Consider the following 6,000-nt stretch of genomic DNA (forward strand, 5'->3'; position numbering starts at 1 on the left):
TCCCTGCTTCTGTCTCCAGTCCGGCTTCCCAGGATGACGTTTCAGTCTAAGTGACGGCTGCAGACAATCACAGGCTGCAGCGGTCACATGGACTGCCGCGTCATCTAGGGAGGTCGGGCTGGATGCCGAAAGAGGGACGCCTCACCAAGACAACGGCCGGTAAATATGAAATTCTTTTACTTTCACTAGGGAAAGTGCTGTCCCTTCTCTCTATCCTGCACTGATACAGAGAAGGGAAGCACTTTTCCCGCAGTCCGCAGCAGCTAGTCCGCATCAATTTACTGCACATTTTGGGCAGATCTGCCGCAGAATCTGCAACGCAGATTCTGTGCGGCATTGATGCGGACAGTTGCGGAGGAAATGCGCCACGTGGGGGCATGCCCTAAGGGCACATTCAGACGTGGCTTAATTTTTCCGCTGCAAACGTTGGTGCAGATTTGGGGTAATTACGCAACGAATCTGCACCAACATTTGCATATTTGACAGGTAATTCAGACGTTGCAGAAAACACAGCGGACTTGCCACAGATTTCAGATTTTGCATTGCAAAGACGGAAATACGCAGTGAAATTCGGCTTCTTCTCCGCAACAGACAGTGCATGCTGCAGAGGGCAAATTCTGCACTGCAGCCTATGGTCCACAATGGAGTTTTCCGCAACGTCTGCACGAAGATAACTAAAAAGGTGTGGAAACCAATGGACATACTGTCTGCTAAGGATTTCCACTGCGGACTGTCCGCAGCAGAATTCCACAGCAATTCCGCCACGTCTGTGTGCCCTAAGGCCTCGTTTACACAAGCGTGTGCATTTTGCGCACGCAAAAAATGCGGCGTTTTGCGTGCGCAAAAGGCACTTAACAGCTCCGTGTGTCATCAGCATATGATGCGCGGCGGCGTGATTTTCGCGCAGCTGCCATCATTATGACACTCCGTTTTCACTGCTGTTGCGCGAATCACGCTGTTCGCACGGAAGTGCTTTCGTGTGACATGCGTGGTTTTCACGTACCCATTGACTTCAATGGGTGCGTGATGCGCGAACAGCGCACAAATATAGAACAGGTCGTGAGTTTTTTGCCACGGACTCACGTTGCACAAAATTCATGGACTGTCTGCACGGCCCCATAGACTATTATAGGTCCGTACGACACGCGTGAAAATCACGCGCGTCGCACGGACGAATAACACGCTTGTGAAAACGAGGCCTAACAGTGTTTTTTTATGATGTTTTTGGTGGTGTTTTTAATTTAGTGTAATTTTGTTCATTTCATGTTTGTCTTCTGGCGTTTTTGAAGTTCACACGAGCATGTTCGGTCCGTAAAGGACGGAACGTATTTCGGCCGCAAGTCCCGGACCGAACACACTGCAGGGAGCCGGGCTCCTAGCATCATAGTTATGTACGACGCTTGGAGTCCCTGCCTCGCTGCGGGGCAACTGTCCAGAACTGTAACCATGTTTTCAGTACGGGACAGTAGTTCCACGGAGAGGCAGGGACTCCTAGCGTCGTACATAACTATGATGCTAGGAGCCCAGCTCCCTGCAGTGTGTTTGGTCGGGACTTGCGGCCGAAATACGTTCCGTCCTTTACGGACGTAACATGCTCGTGTGAACCCAGCCCTATAGAGAAGCTAGAAAAAAACACCAGAAAAAAAGCCAGACCCAGAGCATGCAGCATTTTGAAAAAAAATGCAGTAACCATAAAAGGGAACAAAAATGCCACAAACCAAAACACAGTTGTATGTAGGGCATTTTATATTTAATTATATATGTAACATCTAAAAAAAAGCATACAAAAACATTGTTAAAAAAACACATTAAAAATGCAGCAAAATGCTGTGTGCAAATCCATCCTGAGGGTATGTTCACACAGCTTATTTTCGGCTGTTTTTCGGGCCGTAAACGCCTGAAAAACGGCCGAAAAATCAGAAGCACAACGCCTCCAAACATCTGCCCATTGATTTCACTGGGAAAAACGGTGTTCTGTTCCGGTGGGCCGTTTTTTTATGCAGCCGTTTTGAAAAACGGGCTCGTAAAAAAACGGCCATGAAAAAGAAGTGGAGGTCACTTCTTGGGACGTTTTTGGAGCCGTTTTTCATTGACTATGGAAAACAGCTCCAAAAACGACTATAATAAACACAGTGAAACTCGCGTGTGGCTTAAAAAACATCTGAAAATCAGGAGCTGTTCTCCCTTGAAAACAGATTCGTATTTTCAAAAGTTTTTGACTCAGCGTGTGAACATACCCTTAGGGCACATTCACACGTGGTGGAATTGTTGTGGAATTCCGCTGCGGACAGTCCGCAGTGGAATTCTGCAGCAGCCATTTTTTACATTTCTTTCTATACATTTTTAGGAAAGTTAGTTCAGACGTTTCAGAAAATAACTGTGCGGGAATCAGGCTGCGGTGCAGAATTTACCCTCCGCAGCATGCTCATTCCATTGCGGAGAAGAAGCGGAATTTCACTGCGTATTTCAGCCTTTGCAATGCAAAAACTGAAATCTGTGGCAAGTCCGCTGTGATATCTGCAACGTCTGAATTACCTGTCAAATATGCAAATGTTGGTGCAGATTCGTTGCGTAATTGCCCTAAATCTGCACCAACATTTGCAGCGGAAAAATTCCGCCACGTCTGAGCGTGCCCTTAGGGTCCTCTTACACGGCCTGACATGGCTGGCCCTCGTTTGCTCCTTTCACAAGGAGCAATGCATGGGGACGAGCAATCGTTACTCCGATCGCTCGTACCGATACATTTCCATCATGTCGGCAGCGCGTTTCCCTGTTTCCACTAGGAGATGTGCTGCTGACAACAATAATATTTTGTGCTGCATAAACAATACAATACGAGCGTTTGCTCGTTCATCGGCTGATCATTGCCGTGTTTATCATTGGCCCGTGTAAAAGGGCCTCTAGGGTAGAGTTAGTCTTCGTTAGGGTAAACGGGTCATAGATATTCAACTAATAGAAAAAATATTCAAACCATGTTTCTGTTTCATCGCTTACCGTACAAATATTTAATCTTATTTGTATGCATGATGTAACCTGAAGATGTAACTAGTAGACTGTCCATATCCTATAAATCACACTGGGGCAGATTTACTTTTCAAAATGCGCAAGAATTCTGGCTCAAATTGAACCAGATCTGGTGCACATGCAACGTGCCATATTGCGTGGCTTAAAATGAGCTGCAGTGCGTCAAAATTGCATCAACATGTTAGTTCAAATAAACTGCTGTAAACTAAACCCAAAAAGAGGTGGTATAAGGAATATAAAAGTGTCTAGCATGTCTAGCAAAATGTGCCAAATGTATTATACAGCATGCACCACTTGGATAAATTTGGTGCATCTTCTGATGCCTTGTCTAAGTCAAAATCTTAGACAATATTAGTAAATCTGCCCCATTGTGTTCCAGCCCGAGACATGAATGTTATGTCCTCAAATAGTCAAAATCACATATTATATTTTTAGCTGGCCTGCTTTTAAATAATCAGGTATTTTAAACATGGCCGAAAAATGCACTGCAAAAACACTTGTGTTTTTTCCTGATTTGCCACGGTTTTGCAGTTAGTATGGAGACTGTTGCAAATCGCAGCAAAATCACATGCATTTTTACAGTGCGTTTTTTGAGACCTCACCTTCTGTGCTGTCATGGTATTGTCAATGATGGCAGGAAATCATAGTGACATAATCACTGGAGTTTTCTGCATAGGACCTTCACACACAAATTTTGTGTGTCGTTTTTTTTTTATCCAAAAAATGCCTACAAAAAAACTCAAGTTGTTTTTGTAAAATGGTACATGCTTTTTTTTGGGTGTTTTTTGGTGGAGTTTTTTTTACTAACAGTGTGTTTTATTACCTATGTTTTTTTAGGTGGCATTTTTCACATTGCAAATCAAGTGATTCAAGGTTCATCTTACACAAAGATTCCTCTTTGTAACACTTTTAGGCCTGATTCACACGAGCGTGTGCGTTTTGCGCACGCAAAAAACGCGGCATTTTGCATGCGCAAAAGGCACTTAACAGCTCCGTGTGTCATATATAGACTAATATAGGTCCGTGCAACGTGCGTGAAAATCACGCGCGTTGCACGGACGTATATTCCGTTCGTCTGAATAAGCCCTTACTCTGAAAAAAAAAAAAGCTAACAAAAACGCCATAAAAAAACAACACAACACACATTGACACTTGAAAATAAAAACCTATGGTGGTCTATGGGAAAAAAACCGCTACTTAATAATACACCTGAAAAAACGTAAGCTAAACGCCTAAAAACATCTGCCCATTTAATTTAATGGGGAAAACGATGTTTCATTCAGACTGGCCGTTTTTTTACGCTGGCGTTTCAAAGAACAGTGCGTAAAAAAACACCCCGTAAAAAAGAAGGAGCATGTCACTTCTTGAGCCGTTTTTGGAGAAGTTCTTTATGGTGTCAATAGAAAAACAGCTCCAAAAATGCCTCAAAAAACTTTTTCAGCTTCAAAAACGGCTGAAAATCAGAGGCTGCTTTCTCTAAAAACAGCTCCGTAATTTTCAGCCGTTTTTACTTTGCATGTGAACATACCGTAAGAAAAGCCACCTAAAAAAAAACATGTTTGTATATTTCCATATCGACTTCAAGCTAACATCTGGCAGCAAATTTTTTTTTGCTGCTAAGAATGCAACAATTACCGCCAGAAAAAACGCCACTAAAAACGTGGTGTTTTCCATAAAAACGCTGTGTGTAAATCCAATCTAAAGGAGAGGAACCGTGTCCGATGTATTGAGGTAGAGCAATAACAATATCATAGTTATGGCAGATAGCACAGTGAAAACACAGTGGAGGCGAACTGACGGAACATAACTTCCCTAATGTTTTGTATTTATTTCCTTTTTCTTTATCACCAACACATTCTACAGCTCTGTACAGAGATTGTCATCATTGTCCCTAATTGGGCTCACAGTCTAATTTTTGTATCTCAAACACACTAGGGCCAATTTCATAGGTATGATTTTGGTTGTGTATGTTGTGCAAGGAAACTGGAGTACCCGGAGAAAACCCACGCAAACACAGAACATACAAACAGATGTTGCCCCTGGTCAAATTCCAACATAGGACCACAGTGCTGGATAGGAAAAGATTACATTTCAAATAGCCCATCTTTTCAAGGTGGCACATCCAATTTTCCACATGTGGGCGCGAGGGGCAACCTAGAAGGTAAAAAAGCTCACTGTCTTGCCTGCACAAAAGTCTCTCTCTTTTTTTTTTTTTTTTTTTAAGCATGTACCAAATTTAGTTTCATATGCTCCCACTTCTTCCATTTCTTAACAGCATAAAGCTATGTCCTACGTGCCATAGGGTAGAAGGATTAGGAGGAAAATTGCCTCAGATTGACTACCTTAAGGCTGGGTTCACACGTGGCGGAATTTCACTTAAATTCCGCTGCGGACACTCCGCAGCGTTAATCCGCAGCGGAGCCGTTTCTCCATTGACTTTCACTTTAATTTAGCAGTGTTCGTTTAGACGATGCGTAAAATTCCGCTGCGGAGCATAGGCTGCGGAGTGGAATTTGGTGTCCGCAGCATGCTCTGTCTGTTGCGGAGCAGTGGCGGACTCATGGCGGAATTTCTCCATTGACTTCAATGGAGATTCTAATTTCCGCAATGAAGTCCGCAGCTGTCATGCACATGTTATGTGTGCTGCGGATGCGTTTTGCTTTTTTAACTTGACATTTCTTCATTCTGGCTGGACCTATGTATTTCTAGGTCTACAGCCAGACTGAGGAAGTCAATGGGGCTCCCGTAATGACGGGAGCGTTGCTAGGAGACGTCTGTAAATAGTCACTGTCCAGGGTGCTGAAAGAGTTAAGCGATCGGCAGTAACTGTTTCTGCACCCGGGACAGTGACTACCGATCACAATATAGAGCAACCTGTCAAAAAAATATAAGTTCATACTTACCGAGAACTCCCTGCTTCTGTCTCCAGTCCGGCCTCCCAGGATGACGTTTCAGTCTAAGTGACGGCTGCAGCCA

This window comes from Rhinoderma darwinii, chromosome 2, assembly GCF_050947455.1.
Source record: "Rhinoderma darwinii isolate aRhiDar2 chromosome 2, aRhiDar2.hap1, whole genome shotgun sequence".
In the NCBI taxonomy this organism is placed as follows: domain Eukaryota; kingdom Metazoa; phylum Chordata; class Amphibia; order Anura; family Rhinodermatidae; genus Rhinoderma; species Rhinoderma darwinii.